Genomic DNA, 14,010 nt, shown 5'->3' on the forward strand with positions numbered 1-14,010 from the left:
TAATGAAGTCTTCAATACATTACTATAAATTAAATTTTGTCTTACTGAAGTTTTGTGCTTACATTTCTAGTCCTGTGTAGCCCAATTTAAGGTAATTTGAAATGTTTTAGAGAACAGAGGTAGTTTTTCAATTATTAATTTTATAATTATAATTAATATAGTCTTACTACAAAGATATAATTCATTCAAAAGCTATCTCATGCATAAAACATCCTGTCTTTCACACATGGGAATGCATTAATTTTTCTTTCTTTCAACATTCTGCGAAATCATTTATTATCTTTTGCTTTATCCTTAATTATTCACATACATGTTTTCTTTTAGATTCTTGGTTCCTGTGGGCTACAGTCTAGCTGCCAGACTAGACCCCACCCATCTTTTCCTCCCCACACAAAACCTAGATATAACATGATAAGCAGCATGGACTAATGAGAAGAAGAAAGATCATAAGTAGGAATACTGAAATATAGTCCCAGGTCTGCCAGGAAGTAGCTCTGTTACCTTAAATAAATGTCTTTTTTTTTTCTGGGATTCACTTTATTCTTACCTGAATAAGGGTTTAGGATTAAATAATCTCAACTATCTCTCTAGTTGTAACATTCCATTATCCAATGAGACACTTAAATGTTTATGTTTCATTTAGTCATATCTATGAATGAATCCTGGTTGTTACGACAAGAACTTAGAATTTTTTCTAAAAATTGTTTCTATATAAAAATAAACTAGATACTAGCCCAGCATTCACTCACTTATTTTTCATTAATGTTAGAATCCCTTAGTCTGGGGCTTATGGGAAGCCAGAAAAAGATATCTTACCCAGCTTTCCTTGCTGTATCTAGTTCTGACCTGGTGACTAAGTTTTGGTAAATAGGATATTAGTAGAAACAATGAGTCCATTTCCCAGGTTGTCCTACCAAAGAGAATGCACATGCCCTTCACTTTCTTCTTACTCCTTTCTGCTGGATGGGATACAATGAATGAATTATGGCGGTGAGTTTTCAGATAAGAGCAATACTGGATACTCAAGAAGAGTTCATTAATAACATGGGAAGATCTGGGATCCCAACCCTATTTAACCACTACACCATGCCTGGACTGCTTATATAGTCTATTACGCCAAAAAGGATAAATAAATTCTTTCATAACAAACTATTGCTTTGCTTTTTATTATATCAGCTAAACCAATACCCTAACTAGTATCTAGTATTTAGAGTCTAATAAATCTCAACAGAATTGTAAGTGGCAGTAGTATCTATAAAGCAGCTCGAACTGGACATTTTGCACTTACTACTCTAAATTGTTACTCCACACTTCTCCACCTTAGTGTACAGGAGGCTCACCATTAAAAACTACACCACTGGGGGTGCTGGCCCAGTGGCAAATTGGTTAAGTTCATGCGCTTTGTTTCGGCAGCCTGGGGTTCACAGGTTCAGATCCTGAATGTGGACCTACACACTGCTCATCAAGCCATGCTGTGGCAGCATCCCACGTACAAAATAGAGGAAGATTGGCACAGATGTTAGCTCAGGGACAATCTTCATCGCCAAAACCCCCAAAAAACCAAAAAAACTACACCCAGTGGGATCCCTTGCCTTGTAGTTCCCAAGTGGGTTTATCGAATAAAAAATACTAGTAAGAAATTAAAGGGAAAGGGGAGTTGGATGTTGGAGTAGTTGTTGTTGTGGCTGCTCCTCTGCCGGTTCTTAGACAATGTTTTCTTCTCTAGGTTGAATGTTTGCTTCTATCAAAGAGCATGGCTCCAGTCAGGAAGCCTCTTCCTACAACTACAGCTATTCCTTCCTTGGGGAGTTTCACCATTCCTTGGCTGCCCTCAGTTCTCTCTAAAACATTTTAAGTGGCCCCTTTATAGCCTTCCTTAATTTTCTCATTTTTTTGTGCATTTCTGGCTAAGAACTTGATTGATCAAGAAGTGGCATGAGAGGTGGATCTGGAAAACAAATCCTTTTCATTGGGTTCTTGGATTAGCTACCCAAATATTTGATGAGTGTATGGATAACATCCTTGCCAGTGGAAATGTGTCCTTAGCGCTATGTTATGTTGCCATCACACTTATTCAAATGACCCAGTAAAAGCAGAAAATAAAGGGCAGTAAAGGGCAAGACATTGAAAGGTCAAGTGATAGTGAATGTAGTTGCTCTGAAACAACAGTGATGATAATGATTATGGGGTCAGCTGATTGCTTTTGATGTTCCCTAAAAGAGTACACATAGAAAATAATAAATTGAAGTCCTGTGAAGATGAATTCAGAGCACGAGTGAAAACTCAGAAAGCCTCTATGGCAGTTTTGAAGCAAAAAGAAAGGTCGGGCTGAGGACCAAGCTTGGATTCTGATTGTAAGCATTGCAGAGTTTGCATTTCTGATTCAACACTAAATCCTGTCAACTCTTTTATATTAAGAAAAGGCATCAGTGAGAAGGAGTGGACGTTAGGGTGTTGGATTGGAATATTCAGCCAAATATAAATGAAGTTTGGAACTTTGAACTACAAATTCCTCTGAATTTTCCCAAGGCTGTCAGAATCAGCCTCTCTTACAACTCTCGTATCCCTATCCCTAAGGAAACCAGCCATCCCTGAATGGAACGTTTCAATGATAATTGCATCTGTTGCCTTACAAGGTAGTTCTGATTCTCTTCATTTTCCACTCTAGTTCTCCTTATTGCTTCTAGATCTGTAACAAGATTTAGATCCCAGCATAGCCTAGATGAATGAGTACAAGAGGAGATAGAGTAAAACAAATAAACAAATACATAAATAAGTTCCAGCACTATGCAATTTGTATCGGCAGAAATCAGAGGTCCATGTATGGAAGCTGCCTTAAAGTTATCAGTTCAAGAACAACACAGTGATCTTTTATTTGACTCAATTTACTGATAGAGACACATTCTTCTAGGATTCAGAATTCAGTGAGTTGGCTAGAGCACCTTTGCTATGGTGAAGTAGCATTTATAGGTTTCCAGGTTTGTTGTCAATGACATTTTCATGTTAGACCTTCCTTGACGTGTTACTTAGGAAGGAATTTGATGATGCAGGGAGATGAAGACGTTGGAGGGTCTCCACCATGTGTGATCAGCTCCACTACTTTCTCATCATTCTTTAGGAGAGGCCATCCCCACGCTCTTCACCACATACAGGAGGTGCACTGGCAGGGTGGGCACCAAAATCTTTGCAAAGCTCCATGGTGACTGTATTCTCTGGATCAGAGATTATGCTGTAAAACTGAATTCTCAGATCCTTGGTGAGGATAGTGAAATTGCAGTTACGGAGACCAGGTGGTAATAATTAATCTTCAGAGAGAAAGTAAGTGAAAGTATCACAGCAAACTAGAGCACTCGTTCTCAAACTTGGCTGCACATTTTACTCAGCTTTGGAGTTTTAAAAAATACTGATTCCTGTCTCCCACCTTTAGTGATTCTGATTGAACTTGTCTGGGTAAGGCCCAGGTAATGGAATTTTTCAAAGCTCCCCAGGTGGTCTTACTGTGCCGCCAAATATGAAAAGCATAATCTAGAACAAAAGAGTGGTAATCAGAATGTGTTCACAGAACAGATCTGTGGTGTTGGCTAAATTGATCACAAGGTTCCTAGGAATTAAATAGACTTTGTATTAAGGTGTTATTTGGCATAAACAGGCCAAACTATTCTAGGTCTGGTAGGTAGAAATCTCCACAATGTGGATTCCCAGTCTCTTTTTTGGTTCACAGCACTGAGCCATCTCATTGAACTGACTGAGAAAGAGGCCAGTTGCCTGTGAGGAAATGCTGCATCCACAGCAACAGGTGTGCAAAGCTTCCTCCAGAAGCACCAGTGCCATTTGTAACAGGAGAAGGCACACTGAAGAAAGGGGGATAGCCAGACTTGTCAGTGGTTATTGCATAGTTATTCTGAACTTATACTGATCTCTGGACCTGAATGCCGCTGTGACTTGCCAGATAACTGGGAGCTTCTGGAGGTCATGAGATAGATGGAGTCAGTCCCAGTGAGTCTGGTAGGGCCTCAGCCCCATTCTATGGTACTTTCCCAGTCTCCAAATAAGTAGTAAGAACGCATGTACTACACTTTATAATTGGAAGAAACCCCACATTCTTTCCCTAACCTGCAGAGTAAACACTATTATGGTAGAAACAGCTATATAAAAGGTTGGGATAAGCCCTTCTTCCCCGATATGATAGTAAACCACAAACAGTGCTGCATACCTAGGGAAATAACAAAGATTTAAACCATCACTAAAAAAATGGAAAGATCTAGGGGCACTAATTTTTACCACATTTTGATGTATCTTACGTCTCCGGTTGGTACAAAAGGCAGATGAGTTTTAAAGAATGAATATGGAATATCAGAAACTTAGTTACATGGTGATGCTAATCCCAGTTGCAGTTCTAGATAGAGCATCTTTACTGTAGTAAATAACCAGACGTGCAGCTAATGAAATAGCAAATGCCTTTTTTATATTCATTCCTATAAGTAAATATAAAAAGAGGCAACTTGGATTTATGTGTAAGAGACAGCAGTATACATTCACTGTGCTGCCACAGGCCTATATCAGCTCTTCAGCTCTCTATATAATACAGTCGAGAGGGACCTTGATCTTCTTGATGTATCACAGAGTATCATGCTATTCACTTATATTGAAGATACTATGCCAGACACGTATGGTGATCTGGGAGCAGTCAGCATTCTAGATACCACAGGAGAATTCGTGTATGCCAGAGGATGGGAAATAGACTGAAATGCTTAGGGGCCTGCTACATTAGTAAAGTTCCCAGGAGTCTATGGTTCTTCATTATATCAGAAGATCCTTTCCCAAGTGAGAGATAAGTTGTTCCACCATCTACCACCAAGAGAGTCATTGTGCTTCACGGTGTCTTGGATTCTGAAGGCACCTTATACGCCATTTTGGATGCTACTTCAGTATTTTTACTGGGCAACCCATAAAACTTAGTTTGAGGGGACCTGAAGCAAGAACAACTTATTTAGCAGATCTACGCTGAAATTCAAGCTGCCCTGCCACTTGAGCCTCATGTCCCAGTAGACCAGGGGTGCCAGACTGAAGTATGTGGATGAAGTATGGCTCTTCACCTGTTTTTTATGGCCTGTGAGCTAAGAATAATTTTTATATTATTAAATAATTTTTAAAAATCAAAAGAAGAATATTTTATGATATAGGAAAATTATATGAAATCTGAATTTCCATGTCCATAAGGCAACTTTTATTGAAATATAGCTATACGTAGTCCTTTACTTATTGTATATAAATGCTTTCATGCTACAAAAACAAAGATGGATAGTTGTGATAGAGATTGTTTGGCCCATGAAGACAAATATTTGCTATCTTCTCTTTAGAGAAAAAGTTGCTGGTCTCTACAGCAGAAAAAACAGGAACTTGCAGTGAGCCTCTTGGCAGGCCTGAACAAGGAACCATGCCTCAGACTCAGTTTTATACTAAGGCTGTGTTCTCTTTTTCCAGGGACACAAGCTTCTGTGGGTTGAACATCATAGAATTCTCGTCACCTAGGTTAATCTAGATATTGCCACTATTAAATGCCGCACCTGTCAACCTCAGAGGCCATTTAAAAAGTTGCTCTTGGGATGTTTCTAGAATCCAAACTCCTTATGATAAATCACCAAGTGAAAGTGTGACCTAAAATGCCCATGATGATTTGGGCATTATCTAATTCACTAAATCATAAAATCGGGTGTATATTTCAACATTCCACGTAAAACTGGACAGGAAGTGTGAAAACAAAACAAAGAGGGACCAGAAGAAGCAAGTACTCAGCATAAACAGGTACCTTAGACATCCACAGTAACTGTTCCTTCTGTTTTACTGCCTCTCCATATCATAATCAAGCTTTGTGAGGAGTTCTCTATGACCACCTTATGTGGAGGGAAAAGCATGCACCTGCATAGTATGTTGATATACTGGAAGTGGATAGCCACTGTATTATAGCCCCACTCAGGGGATGCCTGAAAGTTGCAGTGAAGGAAAATCCTCCTAGGGGACAGAACTTTGAGCAGTACATCTTATTTGTCCTTTCATGTGGAAGGGGAGACTGTCTAGGGAAAATGTCTATGCTAGCTAACTGCTTGGATGGCTGGTCAAGGCTTTGAAAAGAACAAGATTTGCAAGACTGGTGATAAGTCTGGGCAAGAGGTAAGTGAATGGACTTCTGGGTGTAGGCTCCAATGATGAAGATAATTGTGTTCACTGTAAATGATCATCAGAGAAAATTTATTTCAGAGGATGCTTTAAATAAAAGGCTAGAGACTATGACCCTGAAGATAGATATATTGACTCTTTCCCAGAAGTCTTTCTACTTGCTTGATAGATCCACATATGAAGTAGTGATGGAGGTTGGCATAAAGGCCACGTATGATTTCTATAGCTTGGAATTATCCTCCCAAGACTGAACTGATTATGCCAGACCCCAGAGGCTAATGCTGAGCACCTGATATCACATTATTTCCCAAAAGAGTAGCCATGTTCCTGGTAGCAGGCTTGTTACATTGTTCCCTTTCATCATATCTATCCCCACACAAGGAAAGATATAGATCGGGGATACACATATGCCTTCCTGCCTATAACACTTCTGCTAGTGACACACACTATCCAGGGACTTTCAGATATCCATTTCTATGATATGTCACATAACATCACCAGCAATCAAAGTGCATGTTATCCATTTGTATGGTAAAGAAGTAAGGCAATGAGCTGGCATCCACAGAATTCACTTAGCATATGCTCATGATTCAACTGCAGCTGGCTTTATAGAATGGTGGAACAGCCTCCCAAGATTTCAGTTACAGTGCTGACTGAGAGACAAGTCTCTTTAAGGTCATGGCATTCTCCATTCATCACGTAGTATAAGCCATAATCTGGAAGCCATTTTATGGTGCTATCTTTAGTATAGCTAGAATACATAGAGTAACAAATACATACAGAATACATACAGAAACAAAGGGGTTGGGAATGGAATGTTTGCTTCTTACTATTACACAAAATAAATCATGGGAAGAATTTTTGCTTCCTGTCTCTATGACCTTGATTTTGGTGGCTTTAGAAGTCCCAATGTCCAAGGTAGAAATGCTTCTACTGGGGGACACAGTAACATTCCTTTAAATAAAAAGTGAAATTACTTTCTCTGTTCCTCATACCCTGCAGAGAAGAGGGTCACTATCCTGACAAAGTGATGGATCTTTATTATCAAGGAGAAAGTGGGTGGCTGCTACACAGTGGGACAAGGAAGACAACGTCTAGAACCAGAGGATTCATTGGTTTTAGTATCCCCTTATCAAATAGCAGTCCATGGCACACAGTAGCAGTCCAATACAGACAGGACCACAAAGGATGCAGATCCTAGGAAGAAAGGTTTGGGTCACCCCACTTGGTAAAGAAACTTATCCATTTTAAGTAATTTCAGAGGGCAAGAGGAACATTAAATGGGCGTTGAAAGATGAAAGTACAGAAAAGGGACTGTTAGAGCCAGGTTTTACATTAATTGTTTCTTTCCTTCCCCTTATATTAGTAAATGGTGGTGGCTAAAATTTTATATTTTAGGTGGGAAGATATCTATAGTACTATCATCCTATGATTAAATGAGAACTTCTGTATTTTGTATGGATACACAAACTTTTCATCAAGAAAAAGAACAAGAGTAGATATTGAGAAGCAAAAGGGTGGACTGTGCTGGGTATTTTTGTTTGTTTCACCCTTCCCCACCTTATTCTGTTTCCTGGGAAGTTCACTTTAGAGACTGTATCAATGAGCTCCTTTCCCATAGGGTTGGGTTTGACTAGTGGGAAGCACCTGCAAAAGGTACGACAGGAGAGTTGGGTATCCTGTCAGTGTTTATTGCATAGTTATTCTGAACTTATACTGATCTCTGGACCTGAATGCCACTGTGACTTGCCAGATAACTGGGAGCTTCTGGAGGTCATGAGATAGATGGAGTCAGTCCCAGTGAGTCTGGTAGGGCCTCAGACCCATTCTATGGTACTATCCCAGTCCCCAAATAAGATAATTTGAGATTGGGGTATTGATTCCTCTGACCCCTGCAGAGTTTATTAAACACCACTACTCCTTCTTGGGCCCCTGCTTACAACCATAGTTACATTTGCCATGTTCTAACAACTGCTCCATTTTCTTACCTCTTCAGATCTATGCATATTAACAGCTCTTGCTAGCCCTGGGGTGCTTCATCCAATCTTTCCAGTTTCCTTAATTGCTCACACTTGGTATATACTGTTTTCAGTAATATTTCCTCAGATACAATTCAAACACATCCTGTTTGAGGGTGAAATCTGTTTCCTGTGGAGAACCTGCGTGATACAAGCACAGAGTAGGCAAAATATTGAATGCTAGGTATTATTTTTCCTTCTACCTCTTAAGTCTAAAATATTAAAAGTTCCAGGTAAAATAGATGTCATTGTCTTAGAATATGTCACCAATACCATATTTCCCTATGGCAATTCAGTCCTAGTCTTGATAAGAGGGTAATATGAGAAGAAATGGATCTTTTTTGTCTTTTTGTGCATGCTTTAGAAAAATGACCTTTAATGAAGTCCACTGGAATATAAATGCAAACTGCCTTTAAACATTTTTGACAAGCTTAGCGCACTCATAGCCACTATTGCTGTATAAAAGAAAGTTTGTTAAATAATTTCTATTTAATAGTTGCTAATAATTACAGTTTCCTCCATGTAATTTTGGTTTTCATCATGTTGTATAGTTTTATTATTGTTGTGAAGAATTTTAAACACTTCATTCAAGTGATGAAATTTTATATGGATGAGAAATTTATTATGACACTACAAAATAAAAATGAATAATCTAAGCTTAATTACAGATTTGGATCACCCTACCCAGTTATTCTCAATAAAACTGACTAAATGATAAAGAAATACAATCAATGGATATATCCAAGTAATACTTAACTAAACTAGCAAATAATACTGAGTGTCATAGTAATTTGTGCTGGCATTTTAATCATTTCAATATGGTAACAATATAAATTTATAATTTTATAAAATTATTTCTGTGTTTCTTTATTACTTTGTTTTATTCTTACATCTTTAGCAATGTTAATAAATACTTTTGTGTGGGCACGTGAGGAAGATTGGCCCTGAGCTAACATCTGTTGCCAATCTTCCTCTGTTTTATGTGGGACACCACCACAGCATGGCTAGATGAGGGGTGCTGGGACTGCGCCCAGGGTGCAAACCCATGAACCCTGGGCCGCCAAAACAGAGCATGTGAACTTAACCACTATGCCACCAGGCCAGCCAATAAACACTTTTTAACTTGGAATCTAAACCTACATAACATATCATAGAATATGGTTTCAATTACTGAAGAGTTTGCCTACAAATATAGTAAAATTACTTTTACTTTACATGTATGACTTCAGCATGGTTTTATACACAGATATTTACTTAAATATAACATACCAATTGATAAGCATATATAGGATGTTTCCTAAAATAAACTATGAAACTGATAACTACATTTATAAAAGAATCAACATAATGATTAACAGTCATCATTAAAACTGTTCTCTGTATAATCCTTTGGAGATTAGGTAATTAGGTGGCATTCCAGGGTGTTCTGGCATCTGCAAGTAGGAGTTATGTGGGGATTTACCTCTACAAAATAGAAAAATAGAGCTAGAAGTATCTCCCCAAGTATTTATGAAAAGAGACTAAGACAAGAGAGATATTAAAGTTCAACCAATTAATCAAACCTAGGAAACCTAATCAACATACTTCTTTCAGAGGGGAAGGAATGTTATTAGAAAATTTTCTTATGTAAAAATAATTCACATTTCATGTGGGATTTTCTGCCCCTACCAGCAACAGCTAGATTAGATTATCTAAACCACCTCCTCTCCCTCACCACCAATATCCTATCTGTTCCTTTTGAACATCTGAAACTCATGAAGTCACAGATGGTAGTAAGACAGCCTACTTCCTGGGCGTCTATCTTCCTTCTGACTCCAAGTTCTTTTTCTGCTGAATTGGTTCAGTTTCTGAATCATCAGCTTATGAGCTGTTCCTACTGCTAGAGTTGTCATATTTAACAACTAGAAATACAGAATTTTAAGTCAAATTTGAATTTCAGATAAACATGACTATTGTTTTTAGCATAAGTTGGCCCTATGCAATATTTGAGACATACCTACTCAAAAGACTTATTTGTTGTTTATTTCATTATTTATTTGATACATTCAACTGAGTGTTATGTATTTTATCTGACAACCCTACCTATTGCATAGTATGTTACTCTTTGATGGAACTCAGCCCCTTTTCATTAGTTCCTCCCTCTCTCCCCTTCTCACCGCAATAAGAGTCTTTTCACATAAAATAGTTTTTATTGAAGTTTTGGGAGAGAGAGAGGAAAAATCTATGAACAATAGGAGATGTTTTAAAACACAATTTATTTTTCCTCCTTACATAAAATGTCACAGATCTTTGTTGCCAAAGTTTGCATTTTTTATTGGTATTGATTGACTCTGATTGCAAGGAAACAGAGAACACAGAGAGATTCTGGTTCTTTTTAGGGAAAGATTTGCCCTGAGCTAACATCTGTTGCCAATCTTCCTTTTTTTTCCTCCTCAAAGCCCCAGTACATGGTTGTATATCTTAGTTGTAAATTGTTCTAGTTCTTCCATGTGAGCTGCCACCACAGCATGGCAACTGACAGATGGTTGTGTTTCCACTACCAGGAAGTGAACCCTGGCTGCCAAAGTGGAGAGCGCTGAGCTATAACTACTAGGCAATCAGGCCTGGCTTGAGAGAGATTCTTAGTGTAACTTAGAGTAAATTTAAAATGTCTACATCCTTGTTTCCTCATATACAACATGAAATGATAGATTATTTATATGAATAGGTAGGAAGAGCTCTCTATCTATCTATCTATTGAGCTTAAAATTACATTAAGATTTTTGGAACATCTTATGATATTGATTTTGAGAATTAAGAATTTTTCTTGCAATTAAGCAAGGAAGCAAAATAGATGAGAAAAGGAAACAAAGAGGGATGGGTTTAGAAAATATTAATGTGGAAAAGGCTAAAAGTACCTCCACACCTGATTTTTTTCTCTCAGTATTCCCTACCTCTAGTCTTCCTACCTCTAAGGACTAGTGAACCTAGACTTTGTAATTAGAGAAATTGAGTCAGCATTTTATTAGTTTTATAAATTTTTGTAATTTTTAACTGTCCTGAGCCCTAATTGATTTTTAATGCCTGAATTTCTTACAGGAATTTGCTTATATAATTCTTTGTCACTGAGGTCATCTCTTTATTTTTCTCCATAGCACTTGTCATCATCTCTCACACCATATAATCATTCATATATTAACCTGTTTATTTTTATTGCCTATTTCCTCATGCTAGAAGGTAGCCACCACAGTGACAAGGACTGTGCCTATCTGCTTCTTTGTTATCCCCAGCACTTCAAACGGTTCCTAGCACATAAAAGGACATAATATATACTTGTTGACTGAAAGGTGAGCTTTACCTATTTCCATATATGCATAAGGGCTCAACCAAATTCCAGAAGGTTTTTTTGAAGCTTTAAAGTGCACTGCATATAAAGAATTAGGATAGTGCCTGGCTTATGGTATCCAGGAAATGAATGATTAATTTTATTGTTACTAAGAAGGTGCCCACTCTCTGACATGTTGTAGTAAATCAGCGGATTTTAATACTCTTTCTTTTCCTTCTCAATTTTTTTGATTTGTCTCCTATGTTGAATTCCTAGCTTCTCCCACTTACCCTGAATGGAACCATGGAAATGCAGGAAAATACAAAGAACAATAAAAGGCTAAATATGCAAACCTTTAATAACAATATGCGTTGTTTGAATTATATGTACATATTATACATATGTATAATTAAATTAAAATGCTTATATATGTTTATATGTATTATATTTAAATTAAATGCACATATAATTAAATTAAATTCATGGCAGCAACAGCACAAAAGGTAAGAGGGGGTCTATGATGTCTCGTTATTTAAAATTTTAGGATTTTGAGGGTTAAAAGGAAAGTACTCATTTATATTAACTCTCACTAAGTCAAAGATTCATGTTGTAACCTCTTGAGTAATAAAGGAGCAAAAGACCTTGCAACTAATAATCTCATAGAGAAGAAAAATAAATTAAAAATAACTTGATCAATTCAAAAGTAGGCAAGAAGGAAGAGACAAAAATTGTAATGAACTAGATATACATAAATCCAAGTAAATAAACCATTCCAATAATTCCAAAAAGACTAAATAATCCAATCAAAGATGGCCACTCTGGATCAAAAAATAGAATGTAAACACATGATTCTTTAAAAGACATACCTGAAATTAAAAAAAAAACTCAGAAATGTTTATTATAAAAGTATGGGACTTATATCAAAACAAAGCAAAACAACAACAAGAAAGTTAGTATTGCTATGCTAACATTGAAGATGACTTTAAGGCATGAAGAATTACTAGAGCTAAAGACAGAGACTGCAACATGCTAACAGGACGAATCTGTCAGGAGGGTCATCAATTCTAAATTTGTACGCATATAATCACATAGGTTAATACCATATAAAGCAAAAAATGATAGAAATAAAAGAGAAATAGATACTACCACAACCATTTTGGGAAACTTTTCACATGTTTCTCTCAGTAGTAAAAAGACAAAACCAGTAAAGATATAGAAGGTGAGACAAAATGATTTTTAAAAAGTTGAACCTAATTGACATATAGAATATCACCAATAACAACTGCAGGACACATATTCTTTTCAACTATACTTGGAACATTTACGACAACTGATTATAGACAGAGCAATAAAGCATGTATCAACAAATTTTAAAGATCTGATATAATGTGGAATAAATTTTCTGGCCACAGTGGAACTATGCTAGGAACCAATAACAAAAACATAACTGGAAAATCTTCAAATGTCTAAAGCATAGCAAATCCTTCTAAATAATTTTCGTCTAGAAGACAAGACAATGGAAATTGTAAATATTTTGAACATATGATAATGAAAATGAGACTTGGTGACTTATGCAATGAAGATATAATTTAAGAAAAAAGTGTAATATGAATATGTTAGAAACAATCTTGGGGCCAGCCCCATGGCTGAGTGGTTAAAGTTCCACGTGTTCCACTTCCGCAGCCCAGGTTCGTGGGTTCGGATCCCTGGCATAGACCTACTCCACTCATTGGCCATACCGTGGAGCCATGCCACATACAAAATGGAGGAAGATGGGCACAGATGTTAGCTCAGGGTGAATCTTCCTCACACACACACACACACACACACACACACACAAAAGAAGCAATCTTAAGTAGTCATCTCTAAAAGTTATAAAAAGACTTCTAGCAATTCCATGTTCCTACCAGAGACTAGAAATTTTCTTAAGAGAAAATTTACAATATACGTGTGTGTGTTTTAAAGTATTAGAGAGCTGATGAAGCAACCTGGACTTAAGGAAACAAAATCTCCGAGAAGGCACAGCCTTTTGGAGAGGTATGACAACTTTCTGCAGTTTCTTTTTTTATCCCATTTGAGTGTGGGATATAAGTCACACTCAAAGTGAGACAAAGTGCCTAAGAGTCTGAGAAACAGCAGAGCATTAGGGAGTCTCACAGGGACAGAGTGACAGGAAGTGAACACCATTAGAGCATTTGGGGGTCAGGGTCTAGGTAAAAGGAGAGACCTAGAACTGAGTGTGACACTCTTCAGTTTTTCCATTTGTGATGTTCTTTAAATTCTAGTCAAAGGCACAGATCTAGGAGACCAACATGAAATCTTATACAAACTAAAGACTTCCAGCTTCCAGGTCCACATGTAAGGGGCTTGGAGGTCACCACTCCCTGTCCTAACAAGTAAAACGCTGAACAGACTGAAACATCAACAATTCTTGGATCCAAAAGAGACCAGAGGACACAGGGCAAACCACTGCTCCCAAGGTTAGAGAGACAGACAGGAAAATACAGGGAG

General features: G+C 37.4%; 1 long non-coding RNA gene across 2 annotated transcripts in view; it reads right to left on the reverse strand.

Annotated features, from left to right (window-relative positions):
- Positions 1 to 14,010, reverse strand: part of LOC139045771 (uncharacterized) — a 70,029-nt gene that overhangs the window by 36,584 nt on the left and 19,435 nt on the right. For both annotated transcript variants that reach the window (XR_011504860.1, XR_011504861.1), the window contains one exon: positions 8,166 to 8,336. This is a non-coding gene — a long non-coding RNA (uncharacterized lncRNA). The remainder of the gene's footprint in view (positions 1 to 8,165; positions 8,337 to 14,010) is intronic.

Source organism: Equus asinus, chromosome 7 (assembly GCF_041296235.1).
Source record: "Equus asinus isolate D_3611 breed Donkey chromosome 7, EquAss-T2T_v2, whole genome shotgun sequence".
NCBI lineage: Eukaryota > Metazoa > Chordata > Mammalia > Perissodactyla > Equidae > Equus > Equus asinus.